This window comes from Sceloporus occidentalis, unplaced genomic scaffold (genome assembly GCF_023333645.1).
Source record: "Sceloporus occidentalis isolate IW3139 unplaced genomic scaffold, rSceOcc1.0.p SCAF_3, whole genome shotgun sequence".
NCBI classification, from domain to species: Eukaryota; Metazoa; Chordata; class Lepidosauria; order Squamata; family Phrynosomatidae; genus Sceloporus; species Sceloporus occidentalis.
The window spans coordinates 78,652,021-78,679,094 of NW_028316983.1; the positions used below are offsets into that span (position 1 = coordinate 78,652,021).

At 44.8% G+C, this 27,074-nt stretch overlaps 1 pseudogene; it reads right to left on the reverse strand.

Moving 5' to 3' along the window:
• Positions 1–18,815: 18,815 nt before the first annotated feature.
• On the reverse strand, positions 18,816–26,727 carry LOC149316267 (doublesex- and mab-3-related transcription factor A2-like; annotated as a pseudogene).
• Between the last annotated feature and the right edge of the window lie 347 nt (positions 26,728–27,074).

Genomic DNA, 27,074 nt, shown 5'->3' on the forward strand with positions numbered 1-27,074 from the left:
TCTTGGCCCCAGAAAACCCCATGATAGGTTCACCTGAGAGTCTCCATAAATTGGAAATGCCTTGAAAGCACACGACAACAAATTAGAAAGGAACTAGATCCCATGTGCTTTGATGTGCATTTACGTTTCTCCTCATGGAAGAGGGTAGGGTCAACAGCTGACAGAGCTGATGACCCAGCTGTTCCTGGTTTTCTCTCTCTCCCTAACCATCTTTCCCTTTTTTGACCTAAGAGCACCATAGAAAATTCCACAGTATCTGGTAGAGTCCAGGAAGGGACAAGCTTAGAGCTTTATCATTCCAATGGAGCTGGCCCATGAGGGGGAGATCCACTCCTTCCAATGAGGTCCTAGGATGCATTACAGTGACTATAAGATTGCAGCCAGAACTGGACAAACTTAGAAAATCAATACTGTGAACATGCAGAAAAAAGGCTTATGGAATTCTAAGTTGTACCAATCAGAACTACACTAACTGATCAAAGGAATTAGCAGGACCAGTGTGTTCTGCTTTGGTCTGTTACTATGCCCATTAGGGCCCCTCCTCTTTTGAAATCAGAAATGTAATAAGAAAGAGCTGAGAAACCCTTCCATAACCCCAACTGTGGAAGCCATAATCAGAGAACAGTTTTTGCTCATAGGCTAGCAAGTAGAAGGTGCATTGCAGTCCCAGGATGATGGATTAATTCCAGACATTCTGAGGAAGTGAAGAAGCTCAGATCCAGAGAACAAGGGCTGCAGATATGGTAAACAATGTCCGGGCAAGCTTGCATGCTAATCCTCTCTGCTATCCCCCCATTCACATCTGAGTGTTACTCCTTTTGGAAAACTGTTTCAAAGTAACCCGAACTACTTCAAAATACTTCCCGAGTACTTCAAAATCCATTTCAAAGAACCTCAAGACTATTTGGTCTTTTCTGTACCTTGGGTTCTGCCCCAAGGCATAGTTCCACTATAAATATGGGCACTCTTTCTTAGTGTCTTCAGCTTAGTCTAACACATAAGCAGGATTGCTGCAGGTTTGTCAGGCTTGCTCCTCTTTTGCTCACCACCCCAGGGTATACCAGGAGTGACTGAGTCCTTCTTCTTCTCTGGGCCAGCTGCATTGGAATCAAGATCCATTCAGGTGTAGTATCATCCTTGTGAAGCCTTCTCTGTTCCAACATAACACCTTTCATTTCCATAGTTCTGGTGTGTGTGTGTGTGTGTGTGTGTGTGAGTCTGCTTGTTGATTCCCCTTCAAATAAAAACTCATTGCATTTGGAAATTTACCTCTGGATTTCTGCATACTTTGGGATCGATCCCTAGGACCATGTTGCCACAGTCAATCTAAATCTACTTATTTGGACTAAGCAATTAAACTCCCCTAAATTCAGATTAGTAGTAGAGCATCCTCTTGGACACACTTGAATTGAGGGTAGCCGGTCTGACCACATTTGCAATACTGTGCCCAGTTCTGGGCATCACAGTTCAAGAAGGATATCAACAAACTGGAATGTGTACAAAAGAAGGTGACCAAGATGGACTTGAAAACCAAGACCTGTGAACAGTGGATTAAGGAACTGGGTATGTTCAATCTGGAGAAAACTGAAAGGTGATACAGAAGCCATCTTTAAATATCTGATGGGCTATTTTATGAAAGATGAAGCAAGCTTGTTTTCTGCTACTCTAGAGGAAGAGTCCCAAACTAATGGATTCAGATTTAAAGAAATGAAATTCTGGGTCAGTATTATGAAGAACTCTTATGTAAGAATTCTTCATGAATGAATTAGATTCCTTCATAGGGTGGTGGACTCACCTTCATTGGAGGCTTTGAACAGAGGTTGGATATCACCTCTCATGGATGCTTTTGCTGTGAATTCCTGCACTGTCAGTACGATACTGCATTCTGAATCCCTTCTATTAGTCTAAATCAGACCAATATATGCCACATCCATTTCTGGAGATCTCTATTTTCCCCTCCACTATCTATCCTGCCTGTTTTTTCTCCATGTTTCACAATATTGTTTCTTTTTCCTTGTTTTATATGCCCCTTTTCTTCTTGCATGGGAGCAAAGGAGGCTTGCACAAAGGTTTTAACAAGATAAGCTAAAAATCTGATAACAACATAAGATTTAAAAAGCAATTAAACATATCATCAGGTTAGAGCTAGATGAGCATATTTATGACAAAGGGAGACAAACTTTTCATTCCTGGGAATATCCAAGCGAAGGAGACATAGGTGGTTGGAACTCAAGAGGAGTGTGTCACCCCAAAATTTCAAAGTGAGTGCCCCGAAACTGGGAACTGCCACTGCAAGGAAGGGAAAAAAGGTGTTGAGGAACCCCAAAATGTGTGAAGGATGTGTGTTGATCAAGTATGAAACCGAGCCGGGGGGAGGCACTCAGTTCACTTTGCACTTTTCTACATTACCTTTGACACAAGAGCAAATTAAACTGAATGGGACCATTTAGCTCCATTTTCTGCTTGTTCTGACAAAGAAACAAAGAAGCACAAATTAAATGAGACCTGTCAGTGCTCCTATCCAGGTCTACTCATTTCATTTGTAGTTGAGGGTGCCTATATTTCTCCAGCAACAGTAGGATGATATCAGCAGCTGCTTTCATTACCTTCCATCCCCCTCCCAAAGCTGCAATGCAGCAGTGCAGTGGACTATTAAAACCAAATGGTGACTTCGAGTGGTGGTGGATTCACCAGGTTTTGTATGGGCCATAACCAACTCCCCATACCTTGAATTCTTTGCTTTGTTAATATCATAAATCAGATTCCAATCAATCAATAGACTAGTGATGTTTTATCCTACGCCATCACCATTCCCATAGGTAGAAAAATATTTAAAATGAAAAGGGTAATCCCAAAGACAAATGCAAGTACTAAAAAGTTATCCTATAAAGAAGACATGAAAGAATGAAGGAAACAGAAGGCTTTCAGGCACACACACACACACACACACACACACACACACAGACCCCGCCCCTTCTAGCCCAAGACTGTATCTGCACTGCAGAAATAATGCAGTTTGACACCACTTTAACTGCTATGGCTCTATGATATGGCATCCTGGGACTTGTAGTTTTATATTTAGCCTTCTGTGTCAGAGAGCTCTGGCGTCACAACAAATTACAAATGCCAGGATTCCATAGGATGAAACCATGATAATTATAGTGGTGTCAAATTGTATTAATACTGCAGTGCAGAAGCTGCCCAAGTCTACAATGTTCAAGTGCTGCACTTTGCATAGAGAAAAATTCTACATAAATTTCCAAATTACTGACAGGAAAAATGTTATGCTTTCATCTGCTTCTACTAACAGAATTTGGCATAACTGCAAAACAGGGGTAGCTTTCTTTTATAGGCTGGTTATCTTTTTAGAGCAGGCAGGTTGATTATTTTTATGATCCAAGTTTAAGACATAAGTTTAAGACACTGATACAACAGGCTTGTCGCACCTGACTACTCCTGTAAATATTTTTCTGTGCTTCTAATTTTAGCTGCATTCTCTATGCAACTGGGTGTAATGTGTGATAGTGCTACTCTTATTATATAGTATGGTGTTTTATTTATATTTTAGCAGAAGGAGGGAGGGCTAGGGGATTTGGATCATGTTATTACTGTTTTTAAATGTTTTATTGGACTGTTGTTACCCGCCTAGATCCTCAAAAGGGAAAGGTAGGATATAAATAATAATAATAATAATAATAATAATAATAATAATAATAATAGAAGGTTGCAAGATGTGATTTCTCCATAAACCCTAATTGATCACTTTCCTGTTTGTTCTTTCTACTCTTTCTGTATTTTAAAGATATATGATCAAATCCAACATTGGTTTCAAGTAGAGTAAATCCATTGAAATCAGTGAAGCTTGTATAAGTGGTGATTGACAAGTGCTATTCATTTTAATGAGTCTATTCTTGTTAGGATTAACATTAGATTGAGCCTGTATTCTCTACACAAAACATATTCAGAGGTTTTAAAAGAAACACATCCAAAGTAATTTAAAAAAACAAAGATAAATAAGATCAAGAGTATTTTTTATATATTTAAAAACTGAACCTCTGAACCTGTAAAACCTGCTTTGAAAAAGAACAAAGAAAAAGAAGAAAACAAAGAATAAAATCTTATTTGAAGCTTTCATTGAATTCAGGTCAAAAATACCATATTACCATGCATGACATACACCTTGCCCCAGACAGTGTAAAAAAACAGATCCATAAGAGAACAGTGCAAGGAGGCAGATAGCACACAGTTATAGGAACTTCCTATATGGAATATATCTCTTTGAAAGATCTCTGTTTGATAAGGAGTACCTGGATTTTGCAATGAGTAAGACTATCTCTTGTCCTCTCCATCCCACCCGTGGCATTGTTTTCCTTTCTGCTACTGAGTAGAAATCCAGTGTGATGTAATGGTATGAGTGTTGGACTAGGACTCTGGGAGACCAGGGTTCAAAGTCCTGTTCAGCCATGGAAATTCACTGGGTCGTCTTGAGCAAGTCACAGTCTCTCAGTCTTAGAAGAAGGCAATGACAAACCTCTTCTGAATAAAACTGCCCAAACAAAATCCTATGAGAAAGTCACCATTAATCAAGAGTTGACCTGAATGTATATAAAAATTACTGAAAATCTCAATTCCTGCTGTTCTCCTTACAAAGTCCCAGACACAACTGAAATGTGATTCCCTGAAAGAACTGGAAGATATAAAATAGGTTGCTCTCTCTCTCGCTCTCTGTGCGTGTCTGTGTCTATACAGAGAGGACCATGTGCCCTAAGGAAAGTCAGTACATGAGCAAATGAGTTTGAATTACACTACATAGAATTCTTATTTTCTGGTCCCAACTTGTATGAACTGGCACATTTCAGCCACAGAGTGGCAGCAAAACCCAAACACTGTTGTAAAATCTTAGCTTCGGGCATGCAAGGATCCTGTTGTAAAAGGATGAAGTGTTTTTTCCCCTCTCGCTTGCTCAAACTATCAGTCTTCATGATAAGCACACAGGGGAGAGCTGCATGGTTTCCAAAGAATGTATAGAATTGTAAGTGCAAGTCAAGATTTTAAAAAACCCAAGGGCAGCTTTCTTCTCTTGACACTTGCTGAGGGAGCATGCCACAACTGTATACTGGCACCATTGTACAGTATTCATAGTAATAGACTGAGGTGTGTGAAATCCATATGCCACTCTTCATAGAGCTATGCAACTCACTTGGGCTCTCAGGCTGAAGACTCTGGAATCAATGGGATGGTGAAGCCAAATCAGGGTTTATTCCAAATTTTAATGGAGATATCTAAACTGCTGAACCTTTTTGAAGGATAGGTTTCAGCACCTTGGATAGCTCCTGTGATATTAAGATTACAAACCAAAGCAGATTCACCATCTCGCTGACACAAAATACCATTATTTCGATATGCAAAAATATGAGATTTAGTTCTTTCAGAAAAATTAATACAAAGAGTAAAAGAAAGGAATGCAGCTGTGTAACGCAGACACAGATAATTTAACAGAAAATTGGTTCATTTTTAGTTGTTTCATCAATTGATCAACAAATCCAAAAGGATAACCCCCAAGAATCTGTGCTTGTATATAAAATACAGTAATGCATTTGGTTGGCTGGCATTCTGCTAGGCAGTTATGAAGGAAGATAGGTTTATGACCTCACAACTGTTGGATATTCACATTTACAATCATGACACCATGACCACAAATACAAATTTCCCCCAAACCCATCTTAAAATTGAGACAGCCATACTGAGGGACAGAGTTATGTGACATGCAAGTGCTCTCTAGTGGGAGGGAGAGAGACATGGCATCCTTCACCAACCTCCTCACTAACACAGCAGAACCCCATCCCTTCATACGGCTGCCTGGTTTTGTGGGTCTGGGGGTGGATCAAGAGCCAGAGTGTAGCCATGACAGCATAGCTACACATCCAATGTGAGATATCAGCCATTCACTCTGATATCCCAGAGGGATCCTCGGAGACAAGGTGCTATAGGAGAGGCAGTTTGGAAAGAGGTCTGTCCCATGGAACAAGAATCCAGAGCACCTTGGATTCAAGGACAATTGCCACTGCAACTTCAAAAAGCATGCATTGTAGAAACAGGGAGATCAGAACTATCAGTCTTCTCTTCTCACCACCATATGGTTGGCTCCACCTCCCTGCACAAGCTGGGAATAATGGTTTTAGGCATAAAATATGTACCAACAGGATTCTTGCTAATTTCTATATGTGAAATATTCTGTACTACTATATACTTATATGATCTAGTTGATATTCTCCCATAGTCATATATACTTCTGTATCATTCTATATTCCTGATATAGTCAATGAAGCCACCAACATTTCCTTTTCTACCCTCCTATTATAGTAACAGAAAGCAGAAAACTTCTTTTTGCCTGGTTGGCCTTGGCCCAAGATGGCACAAACTGAAGCATCCTCTCTCCTTCTCTCTCTTCTTCCCTTAGCCAATGTGTTTATGTAAAAATCCACCATCTTGCCCCATTAACAAGTGGCCCAAGATCATCACAGACAGTGTTCGCTCTCTTACAGAAGCTATAATTTTAAAATGATTTTTAATAATTAATGTCCTTAATGCATAATACATTTAATAATAATGATTAGAGTAGATACGCATCAGATGATTCCTTGTTCATTTTAATGCCTTTCGCAATCTATTGAAGACTGATGTCCAATGCAGGCCCAGTTATTTGTATTTTTCTCCCATATATCTGTCAATGGATTCTGCTTTCTTAATGTAGTTTGAACTTCTAAAAAAGAAAAAGTTTTAAGTCTTAGGGCTGTGACAAAAAAAAATCACATGGGTTTATTGTGATGCCATTGGCACAAGGTAATGATGTCACCTCAGATCTTCTCACCCCACCAAACTAAACCTCTTTAAACAAGAGATTGAACCATTGCAAACACAAGCATTTCTGGTCTTCATTTAAGATACTGTATTACAATTTTTATTCAATTTATATCTCACCTTTCTCCAGTTATGGGATTCAAGGTGGTTTGTATATATTGCAAGGAGCTTCCATACACGCAAGTGATTTTTAAAGCACTTGGAGGTATATGGCACTCTGGCCATGAATAAGCCCATCAATAAGAAAGAATACCTGAGCTTGGAAACATTACTTTTTTCACTATCCATACTGACTAATATTCAGAGTTGTAACTCAAAAATTAACTTTTCCACGTTCTAAGAAAAAGCCTCTAACATGTTCCCAAGCACACCAAAACAATGAAAGATGCCAAGCCCTCAGAAGGAAGGGCCTTATGGCTAAGAGGATACTTTAATGAAGACAACTAAAGCACCATCTGACTGAGAAGTGATTGATTAATACCATTAAGCTACTAGAGAGGGCATGAAGCTATTAGGGACAATAAAGCTCCCAGGGATAGCCAAAATGACAAAACTGGTTATGGATGTGAGGCTGAAACACTATACTTAAAACTTATCTGAAATAACTTGGCCCTTGCTCATTAGATAAAAGAGATAGGTTAAATGACTACAGCAGGGGATGAATGTCTTTATGAGTGAGGGAATGGTCCCAGTTCTCATGACAGAAGCAGTTGGACAAGGTTTTCAAGAAACTGGTGATGGCTTAGCTCAAGGCACTATCTTATTATCTGGACTCCTTTCAACCTGTGTTCAGGTCTGGTCTGGGCACAGCTGAATAGCTGACACGTTTCTCTAGTTGCCTTTGTGCCTCCCAGTACCATGCCCTACCTGGCAGAAGAGTTTGCAGGAAAGGACACATTGAGCACGATGGTCCATGCAGGTCTAGCTAGGAGAAAACACAAATGCTGTAAATCTTGTGAAATAGGGAAGAAAAACTTTTAGAGCTGACACCATGGTAACTGTAACGAATAATTCACAGTGCTGATTTATAGCCAGCTATATAAGGACTCAGCAGAGATAACTTATCTGCTGGTGACAACACATCAGGATACTTTGCTTGATGCTACTGTGTTTGTGGAATTCTGGTGTCAAGATTGGTTACTTCCTTTGGTTTGGTGCTCTGTTAGATGGTTTTGATCTTGCTGACTCAGTTGTTAGACATTAGCTTCAGCTTCTTGGGTAGGTACTGGTAGCATTTGTACAGCCAGAGGAAGTTTAGCTCCCGTCAGCTTGGTGCTTGGAAACATATTCTTGTGTGTGGGTGCAGTGACTATTGTCAAGTGGTACAGACTTGCTTGTGAGCTGTTGTCCTGTCTGGTGTCACACTCTCTGAAATATTCCTTGAGTCATATATGGCAGAAGAAAGCTTCCAGACCACATGGACCTAAAGCTTTAATGGCTCAGGACCCAAATACCTGAAGAAATGTCTCTTTCTATATGTACTAAACCATCCCACCTATGTCTTCAGATCTACAAATGTTTTCCTTTAGAGAAGTTGCGTACATTTTGCATCTACAGAGAGGACCTTTTCTGTAATGGCCCCAAGTTTTGAAACACCCCCCCCCCCGCAAGAAAAGTACATCCAGCACTGACATCAGGTATGCTGGAACCCATCTGGAACCCTTCCTTTCCCTTTGCCCTCCCCCACCAAAAAATCTGACACTGTAATATATTAAAAGAACACAGGAAAGTGTTTTGTAATAGTCCATATAGCTCAATACTTTCTACCCTGGTGACTGGTAGACGTTCTTCTCACTTTCAGAGCAGGACCTTTCCCAGCCCTACCCAGAGAGGGAAGGGATCAAGCCCTGGACCTTCTGTGGCCATTCTAGATGGATGAATCTGAAGGTTATAATCCAAAAAATGCAGGCACCTAATGGGACAAGCAGGGAAGTGCTTCCCTCCACCACTTGGAGGTCAGTCGTCTCCTACTCAGACTATGTCACCTTCACAAAGTAATTTTTTGGAGTTCTGCTCAAACCTGGAGCGTCTCTTTTTAAAAAGACAGGAGTGTTCTCCCCCACACCCTCATACACACACACACACACACACACACACACAATCCTAGCTATCACAGAAAACACATATAGGTTGGCATCCTGTTCCAGCCAGAATAGATCCATCCAGTCAATTGTTGAATGGTAAGTCAACAACAATGGGAGGGCTTGGTTTCCAAACCTTTCATTATTTGGTTGCTCTCCTCTGGACACACTCCAGCATATCAAAATCCTTCTTGTCTTGCTGTATCCAGAAATGCAGAGGTCTGACCAAAGCAGAATAGAGTGATAATATTACTAATATTACTTCTTTCAATCTAGACACTACAGTCTTATTGATGCAGCCTAGAATTATACTTGCCTTTTTCACTGCAGAACCACACTGCTGACTCATGTTCAGCTTATGGTCTACTAAGACTCCTCGATCCCTTTCACGTGTTCTGTTGTCAAGCCAGGTGTCACCCATCCTATATCTGTGTATTTCATTTTTTCTGCCTAAATGTAGGAAATTACTACATGCAGCTTTTAAACCATGACTACAGCCAAAAACAAATGGCTTTGTAATATTTATTGCATGCTAATGCCTCCAACCCATAGCTGCTGTATTCCCAAAGTGCAGTCAGAGCATCCCCTTTCATTGACAGGGGAAACTTATCGATGCGCTTGCAATCACACTTGTCCCCAAGAAACCTTGCTGCCAGAGCAGTTGGAATGTAGGCAGTCATGTGGAGTCACTGTCTCCTCCTCTCCCCTGTCTCCTCTCCCCTTCACTATTCCCAAGCAGGCTGATTGCCTTTGCTTTCTTTTATTTCTTTTCTTGTCTTTTTAAAAAAGAAAAACTTCAGGTCAGTAAAGAGCTCTGGAATTGCATGAAAAAGTTAAAATAAAAATAAAATAAAATAACTGAAAGGTATGCTGTGTATGGCTTAGGGCAGGGAGGCAGCATTAAAGGGGAGGCAGGAAAAGAATGCAATGGCAGCAGTAGCCCCAACCATACAAATGTAAAGACATGCAACAATTCCTTCTCTGAAACCGATATGTTTCTTTTTAAAAAACTGATGTGATTGTTCAAGAATGGGGCTCATGTGGTAATGTCTGTAGTACCTTACCTTTCATAAAAATTCATTACGTTAGTTCTGGTCCAGCTATCGAATCCGTTGATGTTATTATGAATTCTGATCCTGTCCTCTGAGGTATTGGCTACCCTTCCTAATTTGGTGTTACAGTGGTCCCTTGCCTTACGCGGGGATCCATTCTGGACCCCGCCACATAAGGCAAGTTCCACCTATGTTCGAGTCCCACTGAGGATAATGGGGCTCATGCACACGGTGACGTGGCGGCAGAAGTGCCATAGGTGCGTGCGCCATTCATTAAATGGTGCGAGGCTTTCAGTGTAAGCTAGAAGCCACTTAAAAGGCACCCACGTATGATGCGGGTGCACTGTATTTGCAAATTAAATAAGCATATCCTCTATTCCATCATCCAAGTTATTTATAAAGATGTTGAATAGCACTGGGCCCAAACAGAACTCTATGGTACACCACTAATCAATTCTCTCCTGGATGAAGAGGAGCTATTGGCAAGCACCCCTTGGGTTCAACTGTTCAACCAATTACAAATCCACCTAACAGTCTCATTGTCTAGCCCTCATTTTACTACCTTGTTTGGAAGAATGTCATTTGGGACTTTGTCAAATGCCTTACTGAAATCAAGATATACCACATTCACAGCATTCTTCTCATCCATCAAGCTTGTAGCTTTATCAGAAAAAAAGACATAAGATTAGTCTGATGTCTTATTTTTGAGAAATCCATATTGACTTTTAATGAAGATGGCATTGGCCCAGAACAGACCGCCCCAAAAAGGCGGCCTGCCGGTGTATTTCCATCCGGAGGGATGCTGCAACCGCCAAACCGTGTGGCGTCCCTCCAGAGTAAAAAGAACCCAGAAAACCTGGGTTCTTTTTATGGCAATGAACAGACATCATGAGTGCATGATGTAAGCGGCATGCAGCTACATGTATATACTGCATGTCGCTTACATCAAAATGGCAGCACTCGTGTACACGGGACGCCGCCATTAGTCTGCTGCTGCGCTGTGCTAGGGTTAGAGACCATGCGGTTGGTGCACGGTCCATAACCCTAAAATCAGCGGAAGCACGGCACTTTGTCTGTCCCACACCATTATTTTCTAACTGCTTACAGACTGTCTGTTTCATGTTCTGCTCTAAAATCTTTCCTGGTATTGATGTCAGGCTGACTGGATGGCACTTGTTTGGGTCCTCATTTTCCCCCTTTTTGAAGATGGGGACAATATTTGCCCTTGTCCAGTCTGCTGAGACTTTTTTCTGTTCTTCAAGAATTCTCGAAGATTATTGCCAGTAACTCTGAGATTACTTTTTCCATTTCTTTTAATATCTTTGGAAGAAATTAATCTAGTCCTGGAGACTTGAATTCATTTAGAATAGCCAGGTATTCCTGTACTACTTCTTTACTTATTCTGTGCTGCATTTCTCCTACTGCAGCATTTGCTCCATTTCCCCCCAGTTTTTGTACTGTTTTCCTTTTTGGGAGAAGACAAAGGCAAAGATGGTATGATACACAGTTCAATATCTATTCAAATGTATTAAAAATGGTAGAGTATAATATAATCTTTCTTAATCCTTGTTTGATTGCCATCTATCGTTTTATAATAGCTACAACTAAATGTAATGTTATGATGGCAGGAGTCACACACATTAGAAGCCCTGTCTGACATTTCATCAAGAGCATTTGGAAAATAAATGTCCTGGAAAAATAGAGAAGGTGGACTCACAATTAACACTCTGAAGTGTTAATTTGACAGAGCTCTCTATTATTGTTGTAAAAAGGTTTTATCCTACTCTCATGTGGTCAGGAGTAAGGAACTTGTTCAACAGCAAGAACTGCATCAGAAATTATATCACAATTGGTAATATGTCGCCCATTCATCATAAACGATGATCACATCAACATTAATTGTAATAGTGCCATTACTAAGCTATTGATTACTATCAACTAGAGTAGACCCACTGAACCAATTGCTGCATATTGAATCAACGCATAGGCAAATCCAACAAATTCAATTACTCTACTCTGTTACCCAAAAAGGTGGGGAGACTTGGGATCCTCACCAACCGTGATGTCATCTCCTTGGTATTTGGGGAAATTAATTAGCTCCATAGGAAGCCTCTGAGAGACTGGGTAATTTCAGGTATCTTTTACACCTGTGTATACCAGTACTGACTGCTACAAGACTCCAGTGTTAATGACTAAAAGAATTAGAAATGTGCAAAAGTGCGTGCAAACGCACAAAAAACCAACTTCACAAGCCATACAAGGTTAACAGAAAGGAAAGATGTGAAAGGTTGTATAGCAAGTAGGTGGGGATTGGAGAGGGTGGTAATTACTAGTCCTGAAGATGTAGGTTTGGAGCAGCATGTGACTGCCTGTAGTAGCCTGTAATAGTAATTTGGCTATGTGTGGGGTGGATATTTATATCTGATTTCCTAGACTTGAGGGGTATTTGGTGCTATTCTGCAGTGTAACACAGTCCTGATGGTCTTCCCATGGAATGACAACAGGATTCTGGAATAACTGATGGTTTTAATTTTGGCATAAGAAAATGCTGATAGGATTCAAGACAACCCCTAAATGGGTGGATTGGAAGGGGAAATGGGGACACAGCCTGCAGATTGACACCACTTTGAGTGCCTTGGCTCCATCCTGGGATTTGTAGTTTTGTGAAGCACCAGCACTGTGGCAGAGAAGATCTTACAAAACTACAAATCCCAGGATTCCACAGGATGGAGCTACAGCACTTAAAGTGACACCAAACTGCATTGTTTCTACATTGTAGATGTGTCCAAGCACAAAAACCTACCAGGTGACACCAGGAAGGCAATCACAAACCTCCTCTGAAGAAATCTTGCCATGAAAACCTAGGATAGGTTCACCATAAATCAGAGTCAACTTGAAATCATAGAAGAACAAAATATGACCATTGGTGCAGGATTGTGGGAGCTTCCGTCCAAAGTATTGGGTTGGGGATTTCCTCCCCTCTGCTTCAGATGAGGCCTAGTGACATAAAGTCCAGTTAGTACCTAGAAACCAAATAATTTATAAGTTCTTAGGGAGTCTCTTTCTGTGGTTGCCCCACTTGCGATCCTCTTTTGAATAACCTGTGTGTGAGGGAGAGAAAGGTTCACTTCCGACAAGGAATGTCATTTTGCTACTAAACTGTTAGTATAATTTTATCTTTATTATGTTGTGGATTATGGCTGATTTCTATTAAACACCAGGGCAGATAATAAACCTCCTGGAAGTGCCCCCGTTCTCAGTACACAGCCAAACAGTGAAAATGCAACTGAACGGATTAAGATTTAATTAACAGGAAAGTTTGCAAATGCTGGCACTCTGCCTCTCTACTTTACAATTTATTTATACTTGCTTTGTCAAATTGGATTCAACTGCCAGCAATTTTTTATTGTTGTTGTTGTGAAATTTATGCAGGGGCGGGAGAGGCAGAGAAGTGGCTTAATGGCTTTAATATTCCATCTTTGGGTGGAAAATTCAGCCCTGCCCACCAAGGAGTCCTTGTGATTCAACCAGATCTGATTGCAAGTTTAGTTTAGATTGTATTGCAAAATATTCTAATGTATATATATATATATATATATATATATATATACACACACACACACAGAATGTATTATTATAATAACATAATATAATAATACAAAAAGTATATATTATATTAATTATGTTATATTACAATATAATATATGTAATATTACAAGATGTAAAATGCTAGAGAGGACAACTCTTTCACAAAAGAGGTGTGTCTGTATGTTCATCCCTCATTTCCAACCTGTAGCAACTCTAAAGCAAAACTTTCATAGGGTTTTCTTGGCAAATTTGTTCAGAAGGGGTGTGCCCTTTGGCTTCTTCTGAGGCTGAGAGAGTGTGACTTGCTTGAGTTTGCCCAGTGGGTCACTCCATGGTGGAGTACACATTCGAACCCTGGTCTCCCAGGCCCAAAACACACTGCAGGAATAATTCAGTTTGAGACCACTTTCGCTGCTCTGGCTCAGTGCTAGGGAATTGTAGGGATTGTAGTTTATTGTGGCACCAGAGCTCTCTGACAGAGAAGGAAGACAGAGAAGGCAGTTAAAGCAGTCTCAAAGTGGGTTATTTTTGCAGTGTGTTTTCAACCCAATCTCCTAGGCTGCATCTGCACTGTACAATTAGTGCACTTTGACACTGCTTTAACTGCCATGGCTCAATACTATGGAATCCTGGGGTTTGTAGTTTATTGTGGCACAGGAATGCTAAATAGCTCAAAAATGACAATTCCCAGTATTGGATTATTCCTGCAGTGTGGACGAAGGCCTTTCCTCCTCTCCAATGTTAAACTTGGGAGGCCATTTTAGCTCCAGGAAATACCACAGAGGCTCAGACTAAATGGCCCACCAGAAACCTCTTCAAGACCAGATTATATGTTTTAACATTTGATACCATGTTGTTGTTGTTTTATTTGTGTTTTCTTTTCCTTTTTTTAGATTGTTTTAAGGTGTTTTGTCTTGTGAGCCGCCTTGCGGTCCCTTTTGAGGAGAAAGGCGGCATAAGAGTGAAATGAATGAATGAATACACCAGAACTTTCTGGAAGGGTCTAGAAGGAGAAGTGGGGCAACAGAGTCAGTGTGTGTGGTGTTCCCCTCTTTCCAAGGCTGCATCCACACTGGAGGAATAACCCAGTTTGGCACCACTTTAACTGCCCTGACTCAAGGGTATGGAAGTCTGGGAGTTGGAGTTTGTTATGGGGCCCAGAGCACCACAACAAACTCCAACTCCCAGAATTCCATAGCCTTGAGCCAAACAAAGAGTTAAAGCAGTGCCAAACTGGGTTATTCCTCCAGTGTGGATGCAGCCCAAAAGGCCTCTTGGGTCCCCCTGGTTTCCTAAAGGAGGAAAGCCCTCCTCAGCAACATCCCTCTGAGGCCAAGGCCCAAGAGAGGACTCCTCTCCCGCCCTTTTTGTTTCCCTTGTTCTTTCCAATTAAAGTGGAATTAGGGAACGCAATCAAATTAGCTCACTATTAAAGCCCTTCCTTATTAAAACGTTTTATTGTAGTTATATTACATTTCAACCACTTTCGGAACCTGAGACGAGGAAAGTGACTTCTTTTTAAGAAAGAAAGAAAGAAAGAAAGAAAGAAAGAAAGAAAGAAAGAGTGTCCCTCTTGGTATTGCTCTGGCTGGCCTTTAGGGCCGAGGAAAGGGTCTGAATTCAAGGGGGGCACCTTGGATTGTAGCACACATACGCACACTTCCACTTTCCACTTGTTTTTACTCATTACCACAACCAAGTCTTCTCTTCTTCTTCATTGTTGTTGTTGCTGTTTTCCTTATTCTTATTCTTATTATTAATTTTTCTCTTTCCCCCCCTATATAACCATGGATTGTAAAAGATTGTCACACCCACACACACACTTCCACTTTCCACTTGTGTTTACTCATTGCCACAGTTCAATCTCCTTTTCTTCTTCACCTGTTGTTATTATTATTATTATTATCTTTTCCAATAACCATGAATCGCAAAGAATTGTGACACACACACACACTTCCGCTTTCCTCGTGTGTTTACTCATTACCACAGTTTAGTCTCCTTATCTTCTTCCCCTATTATTATTATTATTATTATTTGGTGGTAGTAGTAGTAGCAGCAGCAGCAGTAGTAAATTATCATTTCTTCTCTTTCTCCAATAACCACGAATCACAAAGAACTGTAACACACACACTTCCACTTTTCCATTACCACAGTTTAGTCTCTTCTTCTTCTATTATTATTATTATTATTATTATTATTATTTCTTCTCTTTTTCCTATAATCATGGATCGCAAAGGATTGCAATACACACATTTCCACTTTCCACCTAGTCTCCTCCTCTTCTTCTTCACCTATTATTATTATTATTATTATTATTATTATTATTATTGTCGTCTTCTTTTTTTCCCAATAACCCCAAAGCGATCCACATTCCTCCCCCCCCCCCCCAATTCCCCAAATTCCACCCCAATAACATATTAACTGGTTATGGGAGCAGAGCTGTCAGATCCCAGGCAATGTTTACACAGTTATATTTGAAGTGAGGAAAGTAAACAGTCCAGCTGCGCGACGGAGCAGTTGGGGAGGATTAGGTTTCCATACCAACCAATTTTAGGAGCTTTTACAGTCTTAATTCAACCATGCATTCAACTTGTTCTTTGTGAGTAATAGTTTTTCCTGGGCCAAACACTCTCCAGGAGAGAGAGAGAGAGAGAGAAGGAAAATCCCTCCTGTATAATAAATAGGCCCGGTGCCAATTCTGGAAGGTAGAGTTAAAAGTAGGCAATGCCTCCCAGTTTTCTTGCACCTATCACTGACAGGGGGGCGAAAAAGGAGAAAAGAAAGAGACCCCTGTTTCTAGTTCTCCGTTCCTAGACGTTATTTTGCAACTACAGAGACCTGCTTCTGTGTATGCGATGTTCGGAAAAATCCCCGGCCCGAAATAAAATGCGTATTTTACACTATTGCTTTCAGTTAATAAACTTTCCACCAAGGCTGGAGAAATAATCCGGTTTTGGCCCCACTTTTACTGCCATGACTCCATGCTATGGGATTCTGGGAATTATAGTTTGCTGTGGGCCCCAGAGCGGAGCGCCAAGGAGGAAAACTATAAGTCGGCTACAATTCAAGAGGCTGGAAGTAAGCACAGCGAAGAAAGTATATGAAAAGAAGTCAAATGGTTTAAGCAAAATGAAATACGGAGCAGGAAGGTAATAAGGAAAGATGGAAGAGGATAGACACTGAAAGAGAAATTACAAATTATGTACTATATTGAGGAATATGCATATTAAGCATATGCAATCGATGGCTAGATTTGCCTGATTCATTCAATTAAAAAAGATTGTTGTCAAATTGGCTGCAATTCAGGTCCACAACACACTGCAGAAATAATCCAGTTCGAGACCGCTTCAACTGTCCTGGTTCAGTGCTAGGGAATCCTGGGAACTGTAGTTTATTGTGGAACTAGAGCTCTCTCTGACAGAGAAGGTTAAATGTCTCACAAACACTACAGTTCCCCAAATTCCCTAGCATTGAGCCGGGGCAGTTAAAGCGGTCTCAAAATGGGTTGTTTCTGCAGTGTGCTGTGGACCTCAGTGTAAATTTAATTCAGTGGGACTTACTTCTGAGTAGGCATTCAGCGGGAAAGGGCTTAAGGACACAAGAGGCCATCCTACACAACCCAAAACAGGTCGCAGAGCTATTTTATGCCAGTCTGACCAGCAGGAAACCCCAGTGAGTTCAATCGGGTTTACTCCCAGATTATTATTACTTTGCTCCGGATTGCAATCCGATTGACAGAAGTTGCTTTCAGGCCCAAAGATCTATGGTTACACTGTAGAAAATAATGCTGTTTGACCCCACTTTAACGTGGCTCCATCCTACAAAACCCTGGGATGTGTAGTTTTTGTGAGGCGCCAGCTCTCTTTGGCAGAGAAGGTGAAAGACCTTGTAAAACTACAAATCCCAGGATCCCACTTAACACTTAAAAGTGGTGTCAAACTGCATTATTTTCTATAGCCTGGGATGCCCCATATGATGCAGTTGGAAACACATCGGAGATACTTTTAATATTTTTAATATCTTTTCAAAACAGAGGCGGCAGTTTCTTTCCAAAACCTTTTAGGAGGAGGCTCCAAGGAAGACACAATTTCTCGGTTGTGGAGCTGTGTGTGTGGTTTTTTCCCCCTCCACTGCTAGTTCCTACATTGTTCCTATATTGTTTCTGTATTGTCTTAGCTATTGTTTAGAAGCATCTCAGCCCAGTTCATAATCAGAATTCATGAATGGCCTGAAATCTGCAAATAGCAATCATAACGTCGACACCTTCAGCATCCTCAAAAACACGGTCAAATAAAAACAGCGGGAGTTAGTGATAAATCGGGAGGTTTGCGTTTTGGTTTTTTTTAATACAAAATAACATTTATTTCTAGGATTTCTATGAAATGAAAACAGAAGGGGGAAAAAAGGCTTCAAACACCAAGAAGTTTGCTTCACTGGAACCAAACAGCGTTGCTTTTCTTTCCCATTCATTAAAACGGCATCAGTCACAAGCTTTGGAGCCAATCCAAAGAACAAATACAAATATATCTACTCTTCAAACTTATTTACAAAAATCTGTATTTTTTTTCCTCCCAGCGGGCGAATAAAAAGAAACGTTAGATTTATTTACAAATATATCGTCATTTATATGGTTCGGAGCATATTTTTTTTAAGCCGACTAATCTTTTTTTTTTTTTTTAGTTTACCGTTAATACTAAATTCACCTACCAGTTACATTAATAACTTAAGATATCCGTTTTAATAACATTATACTATACACTTGGCGGTATAACATATACAAGATGTGTGGAGGGAGATTTTATACATACATATATATACATACACACAGGCACACATTTATATATATATATATACATATGCATACAAAATCTCTCCAAACGCACCAAAAGGAGTGTCCATGCTTTTGGGGAAATATGCAAAACAGGTTTTAAAACGATTGACAGCTTTAACAATAAAATACGATTACCTTTCATTTAAAAAATTAATTAATACAACCCGACTTTTGTCAAGTTCCCCCAATATTTGACTTCTTTCGACAGTGTGAAAATGAAATCCTGACAACCAAGAGACTCACAATTTAGGGCAGGGGAGGGAGTCAAATTTCCATTGCTACCCGCAGGAACAAGCAGCAAAAAAAATTGAATTGAGATACATACATACATATATATATATATATATATATATGTGTGTGTGTGTGTGTGTGTGTGTGTATATTAATTTTCGTATTCTCCGATTTAGAGGGAGGAAAAAAGATCCCGACCTGCTCTCAACCTGTTGCTAAACATCTCATTTCTTAAAGCAGGGGACTTGGCTGCCTTTATAGGTTTCTTAGGGAGAGTAAAAAAGAGATCTCCGAAACTCTCTTGGGATCCAAAGGGAAGCAACACGATTCGTTGACTTCCATCCGAGTGGATTTGTTTTCTCCGGGATGATGCTGCATGCAGTTCAAATTATACTGGATGTTAATCTGGAGGAAAAAAGGGAGTCTGCCAAGGGTTCTTGTTGGAGCACTAACTGGAAGAAAGAAGTTGCTAGTCAGAGCTTTCCTCGGCGTGAGCCTCTTTTTGCGGAGGCATGGCGACCAGGGTGACCAGGTGTCCTACCCAGAAAGGAGGACAAGGCACCGCAAAATGGAGGACCTTCCACACACACACAAAGGAGGAGACGCCCAAATCAAAGCTCAAAACACTAACTTTAAATGGAAACGTATGCTTCTCAGCCGCGCTCACACTGGAGAGCATTTTGGAACCCCTCCTGGAGAGAAGGTGGGAATGGAGGACACGTCCTGGAAAAGGAGGGCGCCTGGTCACCCTGGTCTTCTGGACTGAGAAAGGGACCCACCTCCACACACCCAGGAGCTTGTGGGTCCAAACTGGGGGGGGGGGGGGGTCCTCTTCTTCCTCACCTGAACCTTTTGAAACCTTTTGAAACCCCTCCTGGAGAGAAGGTGGAAAGGTCAGCCATGTCCTGGAAAAGGAGGACGTGTCCGGTCACCTTGAAAGGGACTTCATAGATAAGTGGGCCCTTGGGATCTGCTAGGGTTTGGCTCCAAGACACACAACACACCCCTTTCTGCGGATGCCCAAATCTGTGGATGCTCAAGTCCCACGAAAAACAGTGGCATGGCAACATGGTCTCCCTTCTACCGCCAAGTCAAGGTTGGCTTTGGGGAACTGATATGTTTTTTTAAATGGTTTAATGAGTGGATTAAAAAAAATCAGTGGCTACGGAGGGCTAAGGTTACTGGGAGGGGGGGGGAGGACAAAACTGGGGGCCGGTCATTCATTCGAAGTTGCGATCTCTCAACCTCTCCTCCTCTCTCTCTGTGCATATGCTCTACTACATGCCTTTAGGGCCGCCGTCGGGGCTACTGCTTCTCGGGGGCCGGGTTGACCAGGGGCCCATAGAGCCCATTGGGGTAGCCCTGCTCCTTGTGGGCCCCGACGGCTGCGGCTGCGGCGGCTGCGGCTGCTGCTGCGGCAGCGGAGCGGTCGCGCATGAGGTCGCTGAAGGCGTACTCCATGGGGGGCCGGAATCCCAGGGTGGGCATGAGCCCCGCCGTCGAGTAAGGGGCCATGAAGGCCAGGCCCCGGCTGTGGGCCGCTGCCGCAGCGGAGTAAGCCAGCCGGAGAGGGCTGAGGCCCAGGTGGGTGCCCAGCGGGTAGGCGCTGCCCTCCGCCCCTGAAGCCCCCGACGCCGCCCCAAAGTGAGTGGTGGCGTTGGGCTGGAGCGGGGAGAAGGCCGAGCGGCTGCCCAGGGCCCCGATGGCCGGGGTCATGGCTCCGGCTAGTAAGGGACGGTGGTGGGCTGCCGAGGAGGAGGAGGAGGAGGAGGAGGCAGTGGGCCCCGTCGGGGAAGGCTGCTGCTGCTGCTGCTGGAGAGCGCCCAGGGTCCCAGGGCCCTCGCCTCTGGCCCAGCCTTCCTCGCCAGCCTTCTCCGGGCTGCTCCCTCGAGGGTGGAGCTGCTGTTGCTGCTGCTGGGGATGATGGTGGTGGTGGTGGTGGTGGTGATGGTGGTTGTTGAGGATCTGCTCGATGGCTTGCACCACGTCCCCTCCGCACCCGGCCAGGACCAGCTCCAGGACGCTGCGTTTGTGGGCCGGGAAAACCCGAGTCAGGATGTCCAGCGGGGTCCGGTGTTGGCGGCTGCTCACCCCCGATGACGAGGCTGCCGCGGCTGCAGCCGCTGCAGCAGCCGCAGCTGCAGCCAAACCCGTCGAGGCGGCCCCGGCTTCCTCCCTCTCCACCTCCGAGCAGCCCGAGTCCGAGCCCATGGGACTGATGGAGGAGACCGGGCTCTCCTCCTCTTCTGCCCCGACGGCGGTGGCCCCGTCCTTGGCGGCTTTGGAGAGCGGGGAGCTGAGGGAGGACTCGCCGTCGCCGTTCTCCGAGCCCGAGGCGCAGCCTGGACGGGGAGGCTCCGGGGAAGAAGTGCCGCCGGGAGCCCCGTCCGCCCCGTCAGGGGACAAGGGCTTGCTATGCTGCTGCTGCTGCTGCTGCTGCTGAGGGGTCGCCGAGCGGCTCGGGAGAAGCGACTTTGGGAAGAGCTCGAACTTCTGCAGCTTCACCTCTGGCAATAAAAGAGAGAATAAAAAGGAGATCCGTCAATTGAGCAAAGTTCGACGTCGGAGGCTGCATCCACACTGGAGAAATAACCCGTTTTGGCACTGCTTTAACTCTTTGTCTGGCTCAAGGCTATGGAATTCTGGGAGTTGGAGTTTGTTGTGGACTGAGGAAAGGACCCACCCCCACACACCCAGGGGCTTATGGGTCCAAACTGGGGGGGGGGGCTCCTCTTCTTCCTCACCTGAACCTTTTGAAACCCCTCCTGGAGAGAAGGTGGAAAGGTCGGACATGTCCTGAAAAAGGAGGACGTGTCCGATCACCTTGAAAGGGATTCCAGCCTACTACTGTCCGCTCTGGGCCCCACAACAAACTCCAACTCCCAGAATTCCATAGCACTTGAGCCAGACAAAGAGTTAACGCAGTGCCAAAACGGGTTATGTCAGTATTTCCCCCTGAACAGGGGGACCAGGTGTCCTCTTTTTCCAGGACACGTCCTCCATTCCCACCTTCTGGCCAAATGGAGGAATTCCAAAACGTCCTCCTCCATTGGGAGCATGGCTAAAGAAGCATGATTTTTACACTTATAGGAGTGTGTTCAGCTTTTATTTGGTCGTGCCCTCCATTTTCCTTGAGTGTCCTACAGAGGATGGGGCTGCCAGTTGTTCTGGGGCTACAGAGCCAAAAGGAGAGAGAGAAAAGGGGGGTGAGGTTGGACCTCCAAATGAAGGTGGGTCTGCTTTGGCCTGCCTACCAAGACAGAAGGGAGGGGAAGGGGTGTTGTTGTTGCTGTTGTTGTTGTGTGCCTTCAAGTCATTTCTGACTTATGGTGACCTTAACTTAAGGCATAGTCCAGCACTGAAGCCACCAGGCCACGCTGGCTCTCTCCCAAATCTAGAGGAAAGGGACACCTGGTCCTTGGGGGGCTAACTTCTCTGGAGTATGATGGGAACATTTCGGAAAGAAAGTTGAGCACATTCTTGAGGCCCCTTTTGGAAGCACTGAGAGTGTAAGACTTTCGAATCAAGTCAAGGGGGACCAGATGCGTCCTCACCGCAAAGGAGGGCAAGGCTCCCCTCCGTAAAATGTCGGACCTTCCAAGAAAATGTAGGGCATGAGTAAATCACAGCTCAAAACCCTCGTACAAATATAAATCCGTGCTTCTTGCTCCAAATGGAAGACATTTTGGAATTCCTCCTGGACAGAAGGTGGAAATGTTAGACAGGTCCGGGAAAAGGAGGACGTTCTGGGCACCCTGGCCGAGATCCACTGGAATGAGGAGAGACACCCAGACAACCACCCGCCTATGGATCCGGATTTGGGGGGAAGGAGTTGCTGGGAGGGGGGGTCTCCTCTCCTCCTCCTCCTCCTCCTCCTCCTCCTCACCTGAAGGCCCCCTACTTCTCTATTCTTCATCTTCCTCCTATTCACCTGAAAACCCCCTACTTCTTCTGCCTCCTCCTCGCCTGAAGGCCCTCTACGTCTTCAACATGTCTTTCTCCTGCTCATCTGAAGGCCCCCTACCTTCTTCTACTGCTTCTTCTTCCTCCTCCCCTGAAGGCCCTTACTTCTTCCTCATCCTCATCACCTGAAGGCCCTTTACTTGTACTACTTTATCCTCCTCACTTGAAGTCCCCCTACTTCTTCTTCTTCTTCCTCACTTGAAGGACCTCTACTTCTTCCTCATCCTCATCCCCCTATTTCTTCTTCTTCCTCCTCCTCCTCCTCACCCGAAGGCTCCTCATTTCTTCTTCCTCACCTGGAGGCTCCCTACCTCCTCCTCCTCTTCACCTGAAGGCCCCCACTTCTTCTTCTTCTTCACTTGAACTCCCCCTACTCCTTCTTCCTCCTCCTCCTCCTCCTCCTCCTCACCTGGGCTCCCGGTGCCTCCGGCTCCTTCGTTGGCGGCGGCGGCGGCGGCGGCGGCCTGCTGCGGAGCAGACGGAGCCGAAGACCTCGTAGGCCGGGCGGGGCGGGATGATGCCGTTGGTGGCGGCCAGGGCGAGTCCCTCGGCGGGTTCCGTAGAGGGAGCTGGAGCTCGCGGGCCTCGTTCTCCTCCTGGGCCTGCTGCCTCCGGAGGGCCAACCTGGGCGGCCATGACCCGCTGCCGCTCGGGCGATCAGGGTGCACTTGGCGCAGAGGCAGATCCTTCCAGCGGCAGTAGCGCTTGTGGCCCTTCAGCGCCGAGAGACCACGCCGTGGTTCCTGCACCGGGCGCACTTCGGGGTCCGCGGGTACTTCTCGGCCGCCCGCAGCAGCAGAGGCGGGCCCCGCAGCAGACCCCCGGCCACGCCTCACAGGAAGGCTGGCCGCGTGGCAGCAGCAGCAGCAGCCGCCGCCGCCACGGAGCCCGGCCCCACACCGAGGAGGAGGGAGGGCGCCACCGAGGGGGCCCACGCTGGGCAGCTCCATCCGGGGAAGGCAGGCAGAGGGGGCCCCGGGGCTCAGAAACGCCCCCAAAGAGGGACCCTCTCTCCCTTCCTCCCTTCCTTCCTTCCTTCCTTCCTTCCCGGCCTCTAGGCCCCCCGCCGGCACCAGGCCCCCAACTCTGGAGGCAGAGACTCTCCACTGGGCGCCCTCCACCAGGCTCCAGCAAGTTTTCTTCCCTCCTCCTTCCCCAGGTTACGACCTCCCTTTCTCCCGCCCTCTCTCGTCTCTTTCCTTCTTCCTTCCTTTCCTTTCCTTCCGTCTATCTCCCCTCCTTCCTTCCTTCTTTTCACCTTCCTCCTTCCTGCCTTCCTAGCTGTCTCTCTATCTATTTTTCTCCCTCCCTTCCTTCCTCTCTCTCTCTCTCCTTCCTCCCTTGCCTCTTTCCTTCCTTCTTTCTTATCTATCTATCTATCTCCCTTCTTTCCTCCCCTTTCTTTCTCCTCCCTCCTTCCTCCTTCCCTCTTTCCTTCTTTCCTATCTATGTATCTGTCTATCTATCTATCTCCCTTCCTTCCTTCCTTCCTTCCTTCCTTCCTTCCTTCCTTCCTTCCTCAGCCACCTCTCCTTCCTGGCAGGACCCTCCTCCTTGGGCTCCTCCAAGGCCTTGGGCCAAGGGGCGGGCAGCCTCCTCTTCCTCCCGACCAGCTCTTTTCCCCCGGGGCCCTCCTTGCAGCCTAGTCCCTCCGAGGCCCCCAGGAGCCGGCGGGACCCATCCCTTAGGCCACAACTCCTCGCCTCCCTCCAGACGCCGCTCCCGAGGCGCTGCTGGCCAGAAAGCAATCCAAAGCCCCCCAAGAGCCCTGTCCCGCCGCGGCGACCCTCTTCTCAGCCTCCTCCCTGGCTCCTCCCGGGCCTCCTTCCTCCCCCCGCTCTCCCAGCAGAGGCTCTGGGTTCCAGTCCGGCGCCTCGAGCCCCAACTATTTCCGGAGGGAGCCACCGAAGGGCCGCAAGAGAGAGAGAGAGAGAGAGAAGGAGAGGGAGAAGGGAAATGGCCTCGGGTCCGCGCTGCCCGGCTTGTTGCGCCTGGCGTTGCCATTCGGCAACATTTGGAGCACAATGTGGCGCCTGGGATTGGCCAAGGAAGGAGGGGAGCGGCTCCCTGATTGGCCACCCGCCTCTCGACAGGGTCCTCCCGGCCTCCTGGCAGAGACACTGAAGCAAAGCCAGAGAGAGAGAGAAAGAGGAGGGGGAGGCAAATAGTTTCCATTTCTCCCCCTCCCTCCCTCCCTCTTCTCCTCTGCCTCTGTGTGTGTGTGTGTGTGTTAGTGTGCAAAACTGATCCCCCACCTGAGTCCCTTCCTTTGGCCCCTTTCCCACGTTCCAGGGTCTGACACGCGTCAAGAGCCGGGAGGCTAAAGGAAGGAAGGCATCGCTAACTTCCCCTTTCTTCTTCTTCTTCTTCTTCTTTCTCTTTCTCTTTCCCTTCTTCCTCTTTCTGCAGGGGATCCCCTCCATCCTACATCCCAGATGAGGTAAGGAGAGGCGCCCTTTGGAGAAGGTAGAGTATATTTCATATATAGAGTAGATTTCATTAGAGAGAGAACTGGGGAAATGAAAAGGTCGGCTGCATCGTTCTTGCCCTCCATCGGCCCTTTGCCTCCGGCTTTCCAGTTGACGGCAAGCAAGAGGCTGGGAAAAGGAACGGCCTGAGAGGTAACGCAGTTCCTCTAAGGAGGAGATAGGAGAGGGAGCGGGAAAGTTATTGACAGAGATGGGATTTCCTTGAGCCGGTTCTTCCCTTCATTGGTGTTTTGTGTGTCTCCAAAGAAGGATCCCCGCAAAGAAAACTTTTTGAGTGGATACAGCCACTCTCTGCGTTGGAGGCAAGGAGAGAGAAAGGTGGGGATATTTACACACATGAGTAGTTGGACAACCTCCTTTTCGTAGGCTGAGAGATCTTGCAGCACCTTTGAGACTCACGGAAAGAAAGAAGTTGGCAGCAGGAGCTTTCCCTAGACTTTCATCTTTAGTCCCGGAAAGCTCCTGTTGTGACTTCTTTCATTGAGTCTCAAAGGTGCTGCAAGATCTCTCTACATTATTATTATTATTATTATTATTATTATTATTATTATTAGTATTATTATTATTATTATTATATCCAGATGCATCTAAGGAAGTAATAGGCTGGACTCTAGGAAAGCTCCTGCTGCCAACTTCTTTCTTTCCGTGAGTCTCAAAGGTGCTGCAAGATCTCTCTAGGTACTGATTTTACAGACTAACATCATGGCTATATCTTTGAATTCTCGTATTTTCGGGGGAAGAATGGCTTTCCTGCCGGGAGAAAACGGGAACGGATCCGACCGCTTTGGCTTTTCCGACCTTTTTCCCCTTTTGCAAGCACAACAACATCCAAAATCCACAAAAAAGCCTTTTAATCCAACGCCGAAAATGCACCAAAAATACCTTCTTAAAAGGGCCACTGCTGTGTGGATTTTGGATATTCTTGTACTTTGCCAACAGAAATGCTCCTGAATAGGTTCCTGTCTTCCATGGCAGATAACGGAAGGGCTTTATGTTTTACGGGTGGTTTTTTTAATTAAATTATTATTATTATTATTATTATTATTATTATTATTATTATTATTATTATTAGTGTGATCTTGCTTGCGGAAAGTATCCTGGCAAAACGAGGCGTTTATTCCTAATCCTTCATATATATATATATATTCTTTGTATTTGGGTCAATAGGAGGTAAGGAAGTGCTTTTTGGACGATCGGAGCCATGGGCTGCATCCACACTGCAGAAATAATCCGTTTCGAGAGCACTTGGACTGCCATGGCTTTTGGGGAAGGAAAGAAAATTTCCTTTTGCGGGAAAAGGAAGAACTTCCCTGGGAACATGGAGCCACGTATTTTACTCTTCACTTCCCAGAACGGTACGAAATAAAATACCTAATAAACGGTTATTTGTCCTTTTGTGCAGAAATCACACCAAATACACACACACACACACACACACACATATATATAGGCTTCACATAATATAAGAGCTGAATAAGAATCTATTGAAAAGTTTACTATGAGGACTACCAAGTTTGCGACTTCTTCGTTGCAATCCTGTGACGGACTTGTAGTTCCTATCCTGTATGTCATACTTTCCTAGCAAGACGAAACGCCTTGTCTCACCTGTTATTAATGGGAAACGAACGCATCCCGTGTGGAAACCGATTGTGACACTTTTGGCCGGAACCAAGTCTCTCCGAGATTTAAAATTAAATCTTATTTTCAGGTCGCAAAATGAAGGGTCTCAGGCATTGACTGCTGCATCCACACTGGAGAGATAACCCGGTCTGGCACAGCTTTAACTCTTTGTCTGGCTCAAGGCTATGGAATTCTGGGAGTTGGAGTTTGTTGTGGGGCCCAGAGCGGAATTTACAGCGCTGTGTAAACTCCAACTCCCAGAATTCCATAGCATTTGAGCCAGACAAATAGTTAAAGCGGTGCCAAACAGGGTTATCTCTCCAGTGTGGATGCAGCCTTTATTTAGCTCCTCCGCAGC